The sequence below is a fragment of the Malus domestica genome, chromosome 12 (genome assembly GCF_042453785.1).
Source record: "Malus domestica chromosome 12, GDT2T_hap1".
Classification (NCBI taxonomy): domain Eukaryota; kingdom Viridiplantae; phylum Streptophyta; class Magnoliopsida; order Rosales; family Rosaceae; genus Malus; species Malus domestica.
Window position 1 is genome coordinate 9,626,541 of NC_091672.1, and position 20,811 is coordinate 9,647,351.

The 20,811-nt window shown below is 39.8% G+C and overlaps 2 long non-coding RNA genes and 1 other non-coding gene across 4 annotated transcripts; 2 read left to right on the forward strand and 1 right to left on the reverse strand.

Annotated features, from left to right (window-relative positions):
• Positions 1 to 673: 673 nt before the first annotated feature.
• On the reverse strand, positions 674 to 6,290 carry LOC139190002 (uncharacterized). 2 transcript variants are annotated; one of them, XR_011573944.1, is made up of 2 exons: positions 5,896 to 6,289; positions 674 to 1,047 (listed from the first exon to the last, which is right to left on the reverse strand). It is a non-coding gene; the product is annotated as an uncharacterized lncRNA (long non-coding RNA). The 2 variants fall into 2 exon arrangements; XR_011573943.1 differs by lacking the exon at positions 674 to 1,047 and adding an exon at positions 5,289 to 5,672 and having other exon boundaries at positions 5,896 to 6,290.
• Positions 6,291 to 6,704: 414 nt separating this feature from the next.
• LOC103428824 (uncharacterized) lies at positions 6,705 to 9,431 on the forward strand. The gene is made up of 3 exons (XR_011573945.1): positions 6,705 to 6,910; positions 8,492 to 8,568; positions 9,390 to 9,431. It is a non-coding gene; the product is annotated as an uncharacterized protein (transcript).
• Positions 9,432 to 9,798: 367 nt separating this feature from the next.
• LOC139190003 (uncharacterized) lies at positions 9,799 to 12,849 on the forward strand. Its single transcript, XR_011573946.1, has 3 exons — positions 9,799 to 9,837; positions 11,012 to 11,122; positions 12,346 to 12,849. It is a non-coding gene; the product is annotated as an uncharacterized lncRNA (long non-coding RNA).
• The last annotated feature ends 7,962 nt before the right edge of the window (positions 12,850 to 20,811 follow it).

Here is a 20,811-nt window from a genome sequence, read left to right on the forward strand (position 1 = left end):
ATACTCTTAATCACATTGTTTAAGTGATAGTTTGTTTCATGTCTACTATCCAATGTGATACTTATCTATATGATTCCCTTGAATATGATTTGGAACAAACTTCCTAAGTCATATTCATATGCTTTGGCCAAAGACTTTAGAATCATATCTTAGAGTATTCTCCTTCCACCATGGAAGGTTAGAGATTCCTTGTTGTGCATTCATATGCCTACATGACTAGATCGCTTGACCCCAACAATGCCGTGGACACTCCGATGGAATGCCGTTGACATGATCAAAGATCAAGGACCTAACCATTAGACATCTATGATGCCTCAGGTTAAAGGACTACTTTGCATATTGCAATTTTCGAGTTCTTACATGACATGTATGTTCGAACTCTCTTTTGATCGTTGTTCAGTGTACTCGATTACTCTTTCGAGCACCTATGTGTTTGTCTTAGTGTCCAACACCAATGACTTGAGACTAGTTATACTCACGCTTGAGTCAACATAACACATACTAACCTTAGCGGATTGTCAATGCCCAATTGGCAATCCTATGGCTAGGAACGTTTTAGGAATGAACATAAGAGAATAGTTTCGATAATCTAACTCATTTAGATCACTTGTCTCTTAGATCAAATACATCCCTAGGATTCTCTTATTGCTTAAACACATGATACAATAAATAGTGATTAACAATAAGCTTTGCCCTTCATTAAACATATAAAAGTTTAATACATTAAGTATTCCAAAAAGCTATTACATCAAATGAGTGGCTTTGTGGGCATACTTCCAACAGCCTTCTTACCTTGAGGCTTGAATGGATGACGGGTTGGCCTCGACACTGCTTCAGGGGTCACTCCCGACACTTGTATGTGTCGCCTTCATGAACATGCGAGTCATTATCTGGCGTAGAGTGTAGAGAGGTGCTGTTCATGATAGCTTATGGACCGACATACACAATTATGTATTTAGGACAATCTTTGACAATATTCCAACACTCTCACTGGTTGAATGATTTGTTTCTGTTTTTGGCATTGGACCAAGCTTGTGATTGAAGTGTCTACAAAATGTAAGAGAAGAAAAAATTATAATCAAAGTAGTGAATGTAAATTGAAGTATAATACAAACAAATAAATAATATATTGTCACTTGATCCGCTAAATTTTCACCATTTTGAATATTAGTACTAGATTGTGCCAAGGCGTCTCTCCAAAAAGTAAATGATTGGTTAAGTATTCTCCATCGACTTATGAGAGATTGTTTCGTTCTTCTACCACCAAGCTTCTCGCAAAAAAAAAGGAATGAACCCAGCTAGAACACAATGTAACATCTTCAATCATCGATTGATTCGAATCTGCATCATTAGTAGCTTGAACCCAGCTAGAACACAACGTAATCTGATCATGAGTAGCTTTAAACACAAGCTAGAACCCAACTAGAACACAACGTATTTCAGTAGTAATTAGTATATTGTTCCATGGAGTTAAGGTCCAAAATATGGAAGAACTATTTGCTGTTATTCCATCTATTTATGCATTAAGTTCGAAGACATCTTCAATCATTGACCGATTTGAATCTGCATCATTAGTCATTTTTTTGCAAACAAAAGTATATGAAAACTTTGAGAGAAAGATTGGAATGTGGTTGAAAGTATTTTTTTATTTTTCTTATATAAAAAATTTTCATTAAAGAGAAAAGTCTCTAGTACATCTGTTACCAATACAATCAAAATGGAAACCAGGTAAAGCACTCGAAGGCAGACAATGGTCCCAAATGTGAGGCGAAGTAAGAGAAACCCCAAAATGCACCAAAGCATCCGTGACAAAGTTGGTTTCACGGAAGGTATGCCTCCACTCAACCCACCAGAACGAAGCATCAATAAACCGAGCCTTGTGAAACCCCAAAAATTTATTATCGAAGAAGAGAAATATTTGAAAAAAAAATATATATTGCGCTTATTTATCAAAAAGGTTTTTATATGAAGATAGTGAACGATATTACGAGTTCGTAGCACATTTCAGATTAATTTTCGGGGCTTAAATGAACTTTATGTGGAACTTTGAATTTAACGGATGAGAGAGTGCGACATGGCAAATGAGAAGTGGCTGATTTTCACGTGGCAGCAACTAGAGACGCCAACATTTGGATGAGAATGCTGAATTGTCGGAGCATTAAACTTGGAATCCAGGTAGCGGATATTCTCGAGGAATTGGTGGAATTGTATGACTACTTGATAACATGATTCAAAATTTCAAATGCTTAATTTCGTTAATATTTCTGCAAAAATATTATTGATTTGAAATGTCATTTGAATATTGTTTCATAATTATCATGAACGATAACTGTATCATGCATTGTGGACTCATTGGGAAATGATCGGTATAATTGAATAACTATGATCATTACATGATCATTTGTTGGAGTCCCAAATTGGGAAAGTATGTGATTTAAACTAAAAGTAGTTGAGTCCACTATTGGGGCACCAAGATTTATGTTCAACCCAAAGTGCACAAAATAAGGGAAGCCCTTTCGATTAGAGTCAGATAAAACGATCTATTCGGGTTTTGAATTTGGGACTGAGAGTTTGACAAGATGACTAAAGAAAAGAAACAAGAATATCTGTTAATTGGGTTAACATAATAGAATGAAGAGGAAACACTACATTCATGCATCATCATTGCCTCCAGTGTGTTAAATGCATTGTGGTTATTGCCCTATTGAGCTAGTAGCTCACCCCTTTATGAATTATTTGACAGGTGTTGAAATAGAGATCTGAAAACGTAGTCAACTTTCATGGAAAGTATAGAGGACTTTTTGTAACGTAAGTTAGAGTGTGACTGAAACGTTCTGATATATAAGAGATTTTCAAGTAATTATTTCTTACTATTTTCACTTTTATTCGCTCACCGGGCGCGAGGTTATTTATTCCACCGACCTCGAATCTGGGGTTGGACAAGCCTCTTTAATGAGAGTTTTAATCTTCCTCGAAACATCCCAATTACCCACCACTACTTCAATCACCACTTTGGAATCTCTCTCCACAGTTAACTTCCGAAAGCCCTTAGCCTTAGAAAGCTCAAGAGCTTCCTTTAAGCTCATTTCCTCTGCAAAAGTAATAGTAGCTCCATCAAGGTTGATGGATCCTGCTCCCACCACCTGACCACCACAATCTCTAAGAACAAAAGTCGCCGACGCTTTGTCATTGCACACTGAGCCATCAAAGTTTTGCTTAATCATATCCGTTTCTTAGGAGGCATCCATTTGATGTAACTGTTAGCATGACTCGAATCCACTCTAGACTTCTTATTGTTGGCGTTCGAAAAGGCCTTCCTAACACTACAGACAATGGCAGCCCCCTTGACATGGTTCGAAGAAACTCCCCTAAAACTAGATTATTCCTTTCAAACCAAATTTGCTAAAAAATAGAACACCTTTACTTAAATAAGATAAACCATCCTCCTCATTATAATTAAGAGTTTCCAACCAATGTTGAAAGTGATTATTCTTAAGGTGGAAGATAATGTTATAAGGTAATTATGGAAAAAAATTATAATTTTTTTTCAAATTTTTTTGATTTTTAATTAATGTTTAATATTTTTTTTTAAATTTTTTTTAACTTAATTAATTTGGATCATTGGATTAAAAAAATTTGAAATCCAACAATCCAGATTGTGACACATGGCCTAACGGTAATATATCAGATTTTTTTTTGATTTTTTTTTAATTAAAGTCGAAATACGTGTACCGTTGATTTGAAAATCAAACGGTCCAGATTGTGCCACGTCATATACCCGTTGAGAGATGTTTCAATGTTTCTTGACTTATAGAAATCCGACGATCTAGAAAAAAGAGCCGTTGGAAATCCAACAGCGTAGAAGAAGCTATGTTGCTCCCATCAACATTAACCGAGTTTGCTAGCTATTTAAGAGTGTCCTTTTTGGTATTTGGTTGTTTATTTGTTCACTTTGTATTTCTCTTTGACATTGACAAATATATGGCATGAGAAGTTAGCTTTTTTTTTTCATATATTTTTTAATTTTTTTTACACATGCACAACTTGGTGTAAACTGACACCATGTCAACTACCCTTTTCACTCACTGTTTTAAAATGTCCACATGTCAACAATCTAGAATTGCTATCAAAATCATATGGAATGTCTAGTTCTCCTTCAAGATTTTTCGTACTTGTTGGGACTTGAAACTAGACCTGTAAATGGATTGGATTTATCGGGTTTGGATCGGATTCAATCTGACTTGTTAAGTTAACGGATCATCCGAACCCAACCCGTTTCACTCGTTAACAATTATTATTATTATTATTTTTTCATAGAGTTTATTTTTTGTTGTTAAGACTTTACTAAAATTACTAAAACATCCTTAACTAACGGGTCCTAATGAGTGCTAACAGGTCTAACGGATTGACCCAAAATGACCCGTTATTTAACGGGTTGTTAACGGGTTCATCCGTTAATGACCTGATCAATTAAACATCCACCCAAATATTAAGATTAACGGATCGGATCGGGTTCAAAATGCCAGGTCTACTTGAAACAGCTTTTTGTTGTTAAAAAAATTCATGTCCTTTAAACATCAATTATGTTCCATAAAAATGATTAAAATCTATTTTCCGCTCCACTGTTGTAGTATTCAGTCTATTTCGTCAAAATGACGTCAAATGTACAATAATTTTGTCTATTGGCAACAATCATATCGTGAACGCGCTTCCAAGTAACCATTGGTCACATTTTCCAAAAAAAAAAAAAAAAAAAAAAGTAACCATTGGTCGCTTCGCAGATCCAGTAAACAACATCATTGTGACAAGAAATGCTGGTCATGCACAATTTTAACGGTACCGGTCAGGTCATGCAGGGTCGCGCATCCTTTTCGGTTTTGATGAGCCAGTACGATGTGAGAAATTTTTTATTGTTACTAAAATACGGATGGTATACCATATATTTTTATGTAAGTAGTGAAATTTTTTATTTTTAAGTTATTAACTTTTTAATACACTTATCCCACTATTTATATAGTGACACATAATGTATCATCTCGTGTGCCGATTACACTGAAAAATCTCTCCACGCAGATCATGTAATCAGACTCATCTGTACAACAACTCATTGTCCTAGTTTGATGGACAAAGAGTATCCCTTGGTTGTTCTGCTTGAACAATTGACTATGATCCATAAAAGTTTATGCGTATAAAGTTTATTGTACAAAAAGTAACGATAGTTTTGCTTCCTTTAAAAATTGAGATTAAGTTCAAGTTTTAAATGACATTGCAAAAAAATAAGCCAAATGTATAAAATAATAGTTGAGCCACTAACACGTGGTGTAATTTAAGGAAACGCTCATCACCTAGTAAGCGTGGTGAGCAAATTCGAACTCAAATTGAAAGAATGAAGGTGTGATCGGAGTTGGATTTTTCTTCTTCTTATTTTCCTTCAATTTTACTAGAGAGCCCATTAAAATGCATCATCGAAATAGCAGTTTGGCACAGCTGAAATTTAAAAAAAAAGCAGCTATGAAAAAAAGTTGGGGTGTAAAATGTGTTTGGTAATTGTAAAAATGAGTGATTCTTTTCGAAGCCCAGCGAAAATAAGCAGAAAAATGGAAGCATCATCTGCTTCTCAAACCCAATTATACCCTCTTTCTCCTTCTTGCTTCACTTAATATCTCAAGAAGCTGCCCCCAAACAACAAAATCCAATTCCAGATTAAAATTTCCATAGATTCAAAACCCAATTACCAAATTCAGCTAAACATACGAGTAAACCAATATTTGTGGCAATTATTTTTCGGAAATTGAAGACCACCACCGACAGAAAAAAGTAGCAAAGCGAATGGAGAGAGAGAGAGAGAGAGAGAGAGAGAGAGAGAGAGAGAGAGAGAGAGAGTTTGACTCTGACCTTGTTGCGGACGGCGGAGGATTGAGAAGAAAGGGAGGAAATGGTGAGGCGGAGAAGCTTGGAGAGTAAGGGTTGGAGGTTGGAGTCATCGCAGAGAGCTAGCCGAGTTAGCAATTGGTCCAGCATCTCTACTTTCTCTTCATCCCACTTTGTCGCAGACGCCGATGATGCTTCCGCCATTTCTTTCACATCCCCTTTTTTTCTTTGTTTTTTTCTGGGTTTTTTCAAAATTGATTGGATGGATTGGCTGATTGGAATCCGATCATGGAGTTCGAGAGATTCGGAAGCTCGGAATTTCTTGCTCTCTCTCTCTCGAGGATCGGCGATTTTGGTGATTGGGAAGGGGAGGGAACAGAGGGTTGGAGGGGAGGGATTTGGATCTTGAGCTGTGACCAGAAACTGATGAAGATCGTGGATGAAATTATAAATAAAAAATAAAATAATTATTATATTACATTTAATATTATACTTTTTAGTCATTTAATATAGTTACAACAGTATTATATAAAGTTTACCAAACAATTGAATATTGTTTTTTTTGTTAAAAGTATTTTTACAATAAAAGTAGATCTGACACTTAACTGCTTTATTTTACCGTTGATTATTTTTACAACACAACAAAAATAATTTTTTCTTAAAAAACACAACAATACCAAACTTGCCCTAAATCAAATCCGAAGGTATCAAACCAACCTAAGCAACGATCTAGTTCACTTCAAGTCACATTCTAGTATCTATAAATATCTAGAGCCAGCCGGAACCAAATCTATACCCACTCGACTACCAATGATTTCTCACCAGCTGTTGTCAACCACTCGAAACGTGTCCTATAAGGCAGATGACACGTTGAATTCAAGTTCTGACGCTGATCGACCAACGTTATTCAATACAAATATCAGACAAACAAGGCCCTCGATAAGTCTATAAACCATCTCTTTGCTCCCTAGTCTCCGAACAAGAAGGTAGTGAAAAACCAGACCAAAAAGCGGATCTCTTCTCTTCCTTCAAATTCCAGGTATCATATATATATATATATATTTATAAATACGTGTTCAATGCATATGTATGTGTGCATATAAAAGCAGATGAAATGTACCTCTGTTTGTTTGCTGAGAAAATAAATGAATCTTCCAGAAACATATGGTTGATGAGATTTCGCAGTTACTTGGGTTTTTGTTGTTTGGTAAGTTATTTGGTTCTAGTATTTGGGTTGGTTATGTTTTTTTTCTTTGATTTCCAGTCTTGTTGTCTGTTTTTTTGGCAGCCAAACAAACCATGATTGTGAGTTACCTCATCTGGATTTCACAGGATGCAGGTTGTAAGAGAATTAGGGAAAATGGAAAAAATTTGGGAAAGGGTAGGGAGTTAAGAAATTTTAATTCTAATAGGGGTTCAGTATTTCTCATTCAAAACTAACATATGTTGCTTAGGGTTTAGGATTTAGGGATTATCAAATTTGAAAATTAAATGTGTTGCGCACTCAAAAGTGAAGTCCTTGAAAATTTTATGAAGGGTACTTCGTCAGGAACGTCGATGTTCCTTTGGGTACGATTCATTTGACTGCATAGGCGTTCTGTCTCAAATGCAGTTTTTTTTTTTCCTTTGTTTTAGTCGGTGTTGTCCACTTATCTCATGTTATGTTTAAAACTCTTATTTTTTAATCTTCTTCTTGCACTTAATGATACACTAATTCATGCTTTATGCATATTTTTTTTACCTTTTGGACTTCCGTTCTATCTATTACACTTTGATCATATTCTCTGTGTATTCATGTAATTCTCCCATGCATCTTCTGATAGTAATGTATGCCACCCTTGATAAAGTTTTATCGTGGATTATTACACAACTGTGAACTTACCTGCTTCAAGATATATAGCTCCGCATGATCCTCCAGAATATCCTTGGACATTTCTTCCTCTCCTTTTATAATTCAATGACTGAATAATTATCTTGTCATTGTGGACTATCAGAATAACCTCTGAAATCTCCACAACTTGTTATTACTTGTTACAGTATAAGTGGCGCACTACACCACTTACTAATAGGGTACTTCAAGGTAGTTTACCAGTAATTCATTGTGCTCGACTATTATGGTTAGAAGAGAATATGGTGTTTGGATTATGGTAAAGAAGAGAATGCTGCTTAACAATGTGAGACCTTCTAGCCAGCTGTCTGTGGCTATAACAGTCTTGCTTGCTTAAAATGCTCTGGTGTTTAGATTAGTAATCTGTGCTGTAGACCGCTACTTTGTTCAACATAAAGGACTAACCATGGTTCAGATGGATCCTGCTGCTAACTTTGTCTGCAAAATGGTGTAGGAGTTGGTCAGTCTGCCAAGTTGTTGCGTCCCCTTACCTATTTAAAGCATCTACAATTTCCATGCCAATTCAGTGTGAAGTTTCAGTTTTTTTCGTACTTGCAAGTGTTTTTACTTCTCATGTGCTTGTAACTGATGTGTGGCCATATCTTCTTGCATAAGAAATTGTTGGTAATATGAGAAAACGTTTTTTTGGTTTGCTCCATGTTTCCAGATATTAAGGTTAGTATATACTTCATATTGTTCATTGGAGCCTTCCAATAACCGTTCTTTTATTAGGTTTCAAGAACTAAACTAGAAGAACAATTGCAAGATTTGATCCATCATGGAGTCCAAGCAAGATGAAGTTGTACATGGTATCTGCTTCCTTATCATGCATATTTCAAGCAATTCTCGTATGTAATTGTTCTCCAAGCATTAACATAACTAATAATAATGTTAAGCATGCAGTTCTGTTTAGGTTGTCAGCATCTGTCAAATTCCGGTAATTTCTAACATCTGAAGTAGGATTAGAGGAACTGACTTAAGACGGGGGCTGTCCTATATTTCTGGTTATGCTTTTAGATAAACTTTATGGAACTATGTCATTAACATTACAAAATAAGATCATGGCTTTCCTTATAGGTTGTTTCAACAGTTAAAATAGGATTAATCATGTGGCAAAGAATTGCACATTTAAACTACTCACATAGAAATGCCGCCTCTGTAGATATTTGCAGTTTTGTCATACTGAACTCGTCTTCCATGTTTCCTTTTTCGGTATCTGTTTGGACCAAAATTGAGGGAAAGTTGTGTGAGGCACATTCCAGGCCGAACAGTATCATATGATCATTTCCTATTAAATCCGTCATTTTCGCATTTGGCATTAGTTCCATATTAACCTTTGGTTGTTATTTTATAATATAGGATGACACTGAATTGTCTCTATTTTTACTTACAGTTGCAATTGTCTTTATTTAGGCTATGTGTTCTAGGATTCATATAGCCAACCCCACATAATGGGATAAGGCTTTGCTGCTATGTTGTTGTAGGCTATGCTTTCCTGAATTGTTATTGAACTGTTATTATTCTGTCTCTATTGGATTTTCTCACCATATATAATACTATTAGTTTTTTAATATTTGATGTCTTTTTCATGTAACTAGACTAATAAACATGCTAGCTTTCTTTGTTAAAGGTTTTTGAGATTTGACTCCAGATAAGAACGAAACCAAGACAAGGAATGAAGTAGCTGATTCCAATCTATCAAAGGCTGATGGAAGATATGTTTTGGAACCCTTCGCTAGTTCACTAGACAATAGAGTACAGCCTAACTTGATTGATTTGGGAGGTGGAATTAATCTCACACATGACGCACCTTCTGTTTATAAGGATGCAACTGCTGAAGTGAATATGGAGGCATCGATAACATCTGATGATGTTATGCGGGCTGGAGGCTTTGGTGCTAGAGATGATATTAGTAGTTTTCTTCCCGTTGCAAGTGATTCTACTGACTTTGAAGCCACAATACGTGATGCTCGAGGTTATGAAGAACCACAGGGAAATATCTGTAGGCCAGGTCTTGGCTGGAAAGAAGCTAAAGAAACAGAATAACCGTGTTGTTGCTACTGCTTGCCTACGCGCATGTAAGTTTGTTGCACTTTACATTTTGGTACTTTTTTCTTGAACTACTGAAGGACTAATATCTTGCTGAACATGTTACATAAATTTCAGTGTATTTAAGTTCGAGATTTTTATCCTTTTACTCTTTTAATTCTCTGATATTTTGTTCGAGTTGGAACCAACCAAGGAACAAAGCATACATAGGTTTCACAGTATGCTACGAACACGGTTCATTGGGCTGAATGCATTGTTCTACATACAACATGCAGTGACTGTACATTAAATGCTTAGAATTTTAGCGGACAACGAAAAGGTTCCCTTTGTTGCGTACTATGGAACTGGAATCTAAGAAGACTATACAGTTCTGTACATTATCGATCAGCTCTGAACATGTGAGGCACTTCCTGTGTGGGGTGGCTCAATCATTTTAATACCAGTGTCATAATATTAGTGGTTTAAAAGGCTCACCTCGGGGTGCGCCTAGGCAGTCTCGAAGGTTAGGCAGGTAGCTTGCTGCCTTTGTTTTCCAGGTGCGGCGTAAGGCGTTGCCGGAGCGCGCCTAGGCCGCGGAGGCACGTCTCAAGGCGTTCCAAGTGTTGTATTTTCCCATTTTTGCCTTTTTAAAAAAAATAAAATACCCAAACCAAAGTCATGCCCAGCCACAAACCTAAGTTGCAAAATCGTACCAGGGAAGAAGATGAAGAAGACAGACGGCGAGGGCTTTCTTTTTTCAATAATTTTTTTCTCTTTTAAATTTAAATAGTCTCTACTTTGTTAACATTTATTACCTCGCTATCTTTTTTTTATTCACTTTTATTTTTTATATTATTTATTAGATAGATAGATAAGCATCTTTTTGTGTTTATTATTTATAGATAAGCATATTTTTATGGATATTCTCATAACATTCCAACAAAAAAAAGGATAAACATCATATAATCTGTTACAGTCATATTTAGAATAGGAAAGTGATTGTGTAAATCCTAGGGAATCTGGGAATGTATCTTATATTCCTATTAGGACTAGATTATCTATTAAATGTTGTAATCCTAAAGGGAAAGGTTTTACCCTTTATACTACTATAAATAAAGGCACAATGGGGTGAATCAAACACACCTCACAATTAAATCAATCTCTCTTCTCCCTAAAGCTTGCCGCACCCCTCTCTCTCTAACCCTGGATCGCTCAATCAAATAGGCTTACAACACGTTATCAGCACACTCTTGCTAGAAGCTAAGGAATTGACGCATCGTTGGAGGAGGCTATCATCCACCCAATTCAAAGGTTTATTCGTTTTCCGCTAATTAGGTACGCTTAAAATAAAAGAAGATATTTGAAACGTCCACGAAGTATGAAAACATTCCCCATGATGCATGAACCCCTCTATGTTTATATTTTCCTTTCGATATATATTGTATATGTTCATATATTTGTCAATATATATATTTGTTTCATGCATCACACAATTAAATTGTTATGTGGAATTTGTGAGTCAAAGCATAAAATTAAATTAGAAGCATATTAGGGTTTGTAGAACCCTAACAATTTCGAAAATTTTGGGAAAATTGGACACCATCCTTGTGGCACAAACTGGGCAGCAGCCCCCTAGGCTCTGCTGCATCTACTTAGACCCTCAGACCTTCGGCCTGATTGATTGGAATAGGCCTGTAGCCCTAGTTCTTTCTTTGTGGAAAGCCTGCAGCTTTCCTGGACCCATACCAAACCCATGGCAAGCTTTGCTTGCTGGGTTCTTGTCCCGCACGCACATGCCAGTCCACGGCCTGGGTTTGTTTTGTCCTCTCGTGCATCACTCACAAGGCCAGTTGCTGCTGGGCCTTGTCCCGAGCACCCTCATTCGGCCCAAACGACAACCTAGCTACGACTGGGGGATTTCTTGCACCTCGTGGCCTGCAGCCACCACCCAAGTTTTTTTTTTGGGCCGTGTCTTATGCTTAAGACACCCACCCAAGCCCAAATTATTTTTTGGGGCATATTTTTCGACCAAATGCTATTATTTTAGCATTCTAAAATAATTTAACCCGTATGTTAATATTATTTTGCTTATACAATCGACCTTGTATGGCCCGATTTATTGAATTAATTAAAAGTGACTTGCAGTCCATTAATCTGATAATGAATTCAAAATTATTGACCTGAAGATCACTTTTGGACATTAACAATTCAATAATTTATTTTATACTTTGAACCGTCACATACTTTCGTAGTAACGAAGCTCTCACACTTGAGTTCCCGAAGACAACTCAAATCCATTACACTTAGTTAGTATATTGCATTATGTGTTTCTTGCTGGAACCTCTCATTATGAACTAATTGTTCATAAAACTAAATTGAACCTGTAGTTTCAAATTTAGTGTCATTGAAACTTGAAGTTTTCATTCAAAACATACCACATGAAACCCCTAGTTTTCATGCATAAATTAAACCAATACATGTCTAAAGAACCTGTATGTTTTACGATATATGTCTATGGCTTACCATATGACTAATCACGTTTTCTCCCTCCGTTTTAGGGACATGTCGAACTTGAACAAGCTCGATTTCTCCGCTCTAGAAGTCTCTGGAAGAAACTATCTGAAGTGGGTTCAAGATGTGAAGCTCCATCTCACTGCAAAGGGTATTAGATCCACCATCGAGACACCTATCACCGACAAACCTGTTGACGAAGCTCAGAAGGCTACTACAATGATCTTCATCCGAAGACACATTCATGATGCACTGCAGACTAAGTATCTCGCTGAGGAGGACCCACGCACCTTCTGACTTGCTTTGGTCGACCGTTTCGATCACCAGAAAGACATATACTTGCCTGAAGCAAGACACGACTGGCAGCATCTTCCCTTTTAGAACTTTAAGTCTGTGAATGAATACAACTCTGAAGTTTGTAGAATCCGTTAGCTGTTGAAATTCTGCAAAGTGGAACTAACCGAATCAGATCTCCTAGAGAAGACCTATTCGACCTTTCATGCCACAAATATTGTCCTGCAGCAACAATATAGGGCACAGAAATTCACCAAGTTTTCAAATTTGATCTCTGTTTTACTTTTCGCTGAAAAGCAGAACCAACTTTTGATGAAGATTAATCAAGCTCGACCTAATGGCTCGAATGCTGCGCCTGAAGTGCATGCGATCTATTCTAGTAGCCAGAAACGACGAAAGAACCGTCGTGGCCGTGGCAATGGGCGGCAAGCCTAACCACGAGCCCAAGGTCAATAAAGTGCCGCACCCAAGGGAAGAATTACGACCCAGCAACGTCCACCACTCGCCCTTAAGGTCCCAAACTTCAAGAACAAGGGCAAACCTCCCGTTCAGGCTGCTTCTACTGAACTGGACATGTGCTATCATTGTGGATTAAGGGATCATTGGTCACGCGTATGCTGAGCTTCCCCTGAGGCTATTGCCAAGTACCATTCCCGTCGTGAGTCTAACTTTGCACATGTGGATCATCTGGAAGATGCAACTACATCAATGGAGATATTGGATTTCCAGGAGGCATCAACGCCTATGGATGAATAAAATACATGTATTTAGGATGTTTACCCCTAGTGGCCGAACCCACTAGGAATGGCCGGCCCTACCCCCTATTTTGCTAGGTTTATGGTTTAATTTTGAACAATTTTTCTAAGTATTTGAAATAATTTGTTTGGTTTTGGTTTGTTTTGAATTATGGATTGTTATTTGAATGGATATTATTTTCTCGAATTGCTTAATTGAATGAATGGACTTATATTTATACATGTGACCAATTCAATCAATTTATTTCTAGGTATGTCTAGTGGGGAAGTTAGTTGTCTGGCAGATAGTGCAACCACGCACACCATCTTGCGTGAACGCCACTATTTTACTAACTTCATACCCAAGAAAGCTCATTTGACAACTTTATCAGGCTCATCCAATCTGATTGAAGGATACGGAAAGGCACGCATCATGTTGTCTAATGGGACAATTCTGACCATTAAGGAGGCACTATATTCTTCACGTTCCGGAAGACCGTTGGTGAGTTTTAGAGATATTCGAGATAATAAATATCATCTTGAAACCACTGAAGATCATGGTTCTGAATTTCTTTGTATCACTTCATATGAATATGGCCATAAGCATATTCACGAGAAGTTGGAACGCCTGCTGAGTGGGTTGTACATCACAACCATTCGCGGCATAGAAGCCCATAGTGTGGCCGACCCTATGCCTGAGTTCCTAGACACTTTGTTGCTTTGACATGATTGTTTGGGACATCCTGGACGTGACATGATGCGCAGTATCCTCAAATCTTCACATGGGCATAAGTTACATCCTGTTTAGGCCCAAAATATTGGTTTGGGCCGAGTGTGGAATCATTCTCGGCCCGAAAGGATTTATTGTTAGGGGTCGTCTTGTTCATGGGCCGCTTAATTAGAGTCGGTCGAGCCCCATTAGGAAAGGGAGCGGTCTGGATAAGGAAGATGAGTGGGAAATTCTGCGTTTAACAGAAATCCTGATGTGATAAGGAGTCCCAGTGAGATGAGGAGGTCGAGACACATTTTGAATACGGCCTGATAGAAAGGCTAGGTCCAAAATCCTGATGGGAGTAGGAGTACTCGAGATGGTTTTTGATTAGAAGAAGAAGTCCTAATCCGAGTAGGGTTTAACTACTCGGATTAACTCTACTTAGGAAGTATCTGATACTATAAATAGAAAAGGCTGTGCATTGTTCAACCCCCCCAACTTAACACACAACTGCCCTACGCAAACTCTCTCAACAACTTTGAGATTTTTTTTATTTTCTCTTTTCGCTGACACATCTTCCGTTGGCATCAACAACACTGTGAAAACAATCGGTGATATCTTCAGTCGGTATAGATAGCTCTGTCACCGTAGAATCAGCCGATCTCGCAGCATCTTCCGTTGGCATCAACAGCACTGCGGCGAGGACGGTTGGTTACCTATCCAAGTCTTGGTCGAGAAGGATTTCTGAATCCTTATTGATCGAGGTCATCTCATTAACCTTCTCGACGAGGTGATGTGTTACAGCTTACTGAGCTCGGCGTATTGCACGTCGAGTTATTTTATGATTGGATACTCTCAAGTGGGATTTAGAGTTCGGCATTCAGACGGCCGAACCACGTTCACTATTAAGACTTATATCCGCTTTGAGTATTTGTGCCCTTACACTTTGGTGTCGATTCGGCGTGAGTTTACTCTGACAAATACTATCACTGTGACCGAATCCAACGACGACGATTCGTGAACTTTGTAAGAATAGTAGCCTTGTCTTCAAGTTCGAGAACCCAAGAGGCCGAGACGTGTTCCTTCCTCGGTCGCAATCACAAGACGCAGAAGTCAGTCGCGTACCCAACACAACATCAACAAATTTTACTTCTCGGTCGAGCTCGGCCGACGAGTTGGCACACCCCACATTCAACCGAAGGACGTAGTTAGCTTATAGATTACTCGGCCTGCGCGCTACGTAGGCTTGGTAGTTTTTAGGGTCAACATTTTGGCACGCCCAGTGGGACCTAGTGCTAAACTACGAAGTTCATGCCAATGAAACGCGATTGGTAAAAAAGAAAACAGCTATGAGAAAATCAATAACCGATTTGCCAATTCAGAACATAGGACAAAGTGTGCCACATGCGCAGAATCCCCTTAACGCCGTGACACCTGAGTCCACAAGCGCGACTTGTCGAGAAAGGGAAGTTAATCTCGGCGATCAACTTCGCAGTCTAGAAGTCCCTAACAGAAACACCTGCATTCTCAATGAAGGGATAATGGAGGATTTTGACGAGGATGGTGGTGAAGGATTTGATCCATCAACAAGATCGTTTATTCGAAAACGACTTGACGAGTGAGGCACAAACCAGATTGCTCAAAATACTAGTTAGTAAGGTCAGCGACGGTAGGTCTTTCGATCTTTTCCAGCACTTGCCACCAAGAAATAATCTGTCACCAATTATATAGGCCGAGTCAATCCCTGCTCGGCTCAAGCCAATTGACTCTGAAAAAGAAGGAGGATCGAATAGTAGGTCAGGCGGATCCGACGATAGAGTAGAAGCCACACCCGTTGATATGACCGAGGTTTAACGGATGATCGATTCGGCCATGAAAAAGGGCCGAAGTTCCCTAAATTTATCAATCCGTATCCATCTTATGTGGAACAGTTCGAATACCTTAAAGGTTTCAAAATCCCAGATTTTAGCCTTTTTACCGGTGAATCGTCCCTGTATTCGTTGGAACATGTGGCTCGTTTTATCGCGCAATGCGGAGATGTTAATAGTGACTTTCATAAGCTACGGCTATTTAACTTTTCGTTGATCGGCTCATCATTTTCTTGGTATATTAACCTCCTTCCTAATTCCATCCAAAGTTGGGAGGAGTTGGTTGAGAAATTTCACGAGTAGTTTTATCGGCCAGGGATGGAAATGTTAGTTTCTTCATTAGCAAGGATGGCTCAAGCATCTGATGAGTCACCAATGAATTATTTTACCAGATTCAAATCGGCCAGGAATTGGTGCCGAGTGCCTCTACCCGAAGTCGAATTTGTCAGACTCGCTCTGAATGACCTCGATGTGGAATACAAAAAGAAGTTCTTGGGGGTAAACTTTCGGGATATGTATGAACTACCCCAGCATGTCGAGCAATATGATTATTTTCTCCGAGAAGAGAAGATCTTGAAATCCCTATCCCGGGGGACGATATACAAAAATCCCATAGTTAGTTATGCATCGACTGAAGGCGAATAGTCTCAATACATCAGCGTGGACGCGACCGAGATAGTAATAGATAAACCATACATTTGCAAGGCGTTGACTCAAATTAATTCCAAGGATGCCAAAATTTGCTCGACCATGGAAGGAACATCAAAGACTTCAAAAGTTTACACCTTTGATATTACAAAGGCCGAAGTGATTTTTGATCAATTGCTATCAGCAAAAATCATCAAGCTTCGGCCATGGCATAATATTCCCACGACCGAAGAGCTTAAAGGAAAGACATATTGTAAATATCATAACTCGAGCAAGCATGCCACAAACAATTGTGTCGTATTTCGTGATGATATCCAAAGTTGGATTGACAAAGGAAAGCTAAGTTTCCTAAAAAACGCATGACGGTTGATACAGATCCATTCCCTTCAGCGACAGTCGGCATGGTAGACACCCGTTTGCCCAAAAGCAAAGGAAAAGAGAAGGTCGAATTTACCCCAGTACAGCACATCCGGAAGCAAAGCTCCCAGCCTCGACTCAAGATAGATCTATTTTCCAATGCGCCACCTACTGAGCTATCTGGACCAGCCATAGTCGAACCAATGTCGAACTACAACAACGAAGAAAATGATGGGCCAATAGTACCACAGATCCTAAAGAAAGGTTCCCAACCTCGACTCAAGATCGACTTGTTTTCTAATGCACAACTCACCGAACTCTCAGGACCTGCCATAGTCGAGTCCATGTCAGACTCCAGCGAAGATGGGAATGGCGGGCCGATAGTTCTGTGTAGCAATTGTAAGGCACGCGTTGTATTGACCGAACCTAAGGGGAAACTGTGTTCGATATAGATGCCAACATCACAACACCAATCGGCGATTACAGCAAAACCTTTAAAGGAACCTAGTAAAGGCCATCGCCAGAAAGTATTCGGCAGGCTCGACCCCATAAAACAGACAGATGGACCTACATCAGTCAGACGTCGCCTTGATTTTGACGCACCGTTTTACAACGAGGACTATTATTCCTGCATTTCCAGTAGTTCGAGCTCATCAGCAAATCAAAAAACCTTCAGGCCACCTGAACCACGTGACCAACGTTGGTACAGCTACAATTCTCCTACCGGCATGTATACCGCGTTATCCAAATCCCAGAAACGTCGACGTCAGCGTATAGATTGCTTGGCTCGACGACAAGTTACCCAGCCTGTCTCAGCCACTAAATGGCAGCCGAAAGAGACGGTAGGAAGCGGAGATGATTGGCCAACCCCAACAATTATGGCTGAATTACAAGGACAGAAGGAAATTAATCGGGACTTCGAAACTACCATTGAAGCAGCCGAGAAGCGCATCAAGCTTCTTCTTCGGCACGACGAAATGAAAGCTTGTTTCCAGCAATTTAAGAAAGAGGCCGAAAGCCAACTGCCTCCGTTACCGTTGAAAGAACCTCTAATCAAAGTTCGACGGAATCTGCATCCCCCATTCCTCGGCAAATCATTAGAATATATGAAAGAATTTCACAAGACATATTTCGCCAATGATTTATATGGGTTGCCCAAGGCCTGCCAAGAAGCTTTTGACCTGGCATTAACTTGCCCTGATGCAGAGCAGATCATCCAAAAAACCACCGATCCGGCGATGAAAGCCAGATTCCAGCACATCCGAAAGGCTAGGGTTCTCGACTTCGAGGTCGATCCATACACGGACATTGACACAGCCGAGCTCCATTTTTCTCTCGACGACTTTCAACACCTTCGATATCACTTCGAAGTCTTTTCGACTGTCTCCTTGTTCGGTTTAACGGTCGATGAGACAGAACGGGTGGCACGTCTGGATGCTTACTTGGACACTAGGAACGCTCAGATCGCCTATGAAGAACGAGTTCGCCAAATACGGCAGGATCAGAATTCGGTGCCAGATGCATGCAAGTTCGAAGACGACAATCAACAGGATACAGCGTCGGATTGTGTGACACAAGCACTTGAATATGTTGAATCACAGAGTGAATTGGCTGCTAATGCTCCATCACACATTAATATAGTCCTCCTTACTTCGGAAGATGACAACCAGGATCCAATGGGCCATTCAGTCCTTGAAAATATGGAAATCAGCATGGTCCATGTCCTCCCTGCCGAATTTCAGTTGACTACACACCAACCAAGTTCCTTGGACGGTGATGTGGTCGCCGAGGAGACAACACAAGTTGATTTCGTCACTACTCCTGAAGACGAGTCAACTAACGGCGATGATAAACTTAAAACAGCCTTGGACATCTTGTTTCCCCGTTCCTCCTCGACTAATCTTCAACATTTGAAGCCATTGTATGTAACGGCCCATATCGAAAGATATCCAGTATCCAAAGTTTTTGTCGACCGTGGAGCCACTGTCAATATCATGCCTATAAATATCATGAAGGCGTTACGTCGCTCTAACGACGAACTTATTCCATCGGGGATCACCATGAGCAGTTTCGTCGGAGACAAATCCCAAACCAAAGGGGTGCTTCCTTTGGAGGTAAACATCGTCGGTCGTAATCACATGACCGCCTTCTTCATCGTCGACTCCAAGACAGAGTATAATGCACTGCTCGGTCAAGATTGGATTCATCAAACAAGCTGTATCCCTTCGTCATTATATCAAGTGCTCATCTTTTGGGATCGTAAATCGGTCATCGTTTATCCAACCAATGATCAGCCCTTCGAAGCTAACATGATCCAAGCACGGTATTATGATAACCATGTTGGCTACATCACCCTACAAGGTTTCAATGATGAATGACGGTCGACTCGGATTTCTATTCAGAAGGCTATCGAGGTTGGCGCCGAAACTGTACACCAGGATTCGGCGAGACTCGGGTTAGCCGCCTTCATTATCGATCCCGATGTCTGACATCGATCAGCAAAAACGTTGGGCCGCGATTTCATCTACTATGGAACGATTGCTGGCTCATTGGAATACTATATCTAAGCAACCAAATTCAGGCGTTAACCTCATAGAGTTCCTCGCTGAAGGAGATAATGGTCCTGCTTTGTCTCTCGACCAAATTCAAGCCGCCCTGGCCGAGCTCGAAGATAATCGGCCCCAAGTCAATGACCCGTTGGAGGAAATTAATGTTGGGACGACCGATGACCCTTGGCCTTTATTCATTAGTGCTTTGCTCTCATAATTTATGAAAGCCGAACTTTGTGCTCTGCTCGAGGAGTTTATAGATTGCTTCGCTTGGAGCTACCATGAGATGCCGGGCCTCGATTGCACTATTGTCGAGCATGAGTTACGTATTAAACTAGGATGTAAACCTTTCCGTCAACCACCTCGTCGATTCTCGACCGAAGTGCAACTCGGAATCAAGGATGAACTTGTTTGACTTCTGAAGGCCGGGTTCATCCGGACAACTCGATACGTGGAATGGTTGGCAAATATCGTTCATGTCTTAAAGAAAAATGGTACTTTGCGCGTTTGTATCGACTTCAGAAATCTGAATCTGGCAACTCCCAAAGATGAATACCCAATGCCGATTTCAGATTTGTTAATCGATGCTGCAGCGAATTATGCGCTCTTATCTTTTATGGATGGACATGCCGGATATAACCAAATTTTCATTGCCGAAGCCGACGTCCACATGACTGCCTTTCGCTGCCCGGGGGCACTCGGCACATACGAATGGGTTGTCATGCCATTCGGCCTCAAGAACGCTGGGGCCACATACCAATGAGCAATGAATACCATCTTTCATGATTTGATTGGCACCATCGTCGAAGTTTACATTGACGATGTTGTAATCAAGTCAAAATGCTGGCAGCCCATCTAGATGATCTACGACAGGCTGTCATTCGCATGCGCCAGCATAACCTCAAAATGAACCCTACCAAATGTGCTTCGGCGTGTCCGCGGGTAATTTTTTAGGTTTCCTCGTGCATCACCATGGGATTGAAGTAGATGAAAATAAAGCACGTGCAATCATCAATGCCCCATCACCGACGACGAAGAAGCAACTACAGCCCTTACTCGGCAAGATAAATTTTCTTCGCCGATTCATATCAAATTCGACGGGCAAAATGAAAGCGTTTTCTACGTTGTTGAAACTTAAGGACTCCGACAAATTTGAGTGGGGTGACGAGCATCAAACAGCTTTTACGCAAATCAAGGTCTCCCTTACAATGCCCTTTGTCCTTGTCCCACCTCGGCGCGGTAAGCCTCTCAAGCTATATATTTCGGGGGCCGAAAAATCCATCGGTTGTCTTCTTACGCAAGAGAACGAAATCGACCGGGAACAAGCCATTTTTTATCTTAGTCGAAATCT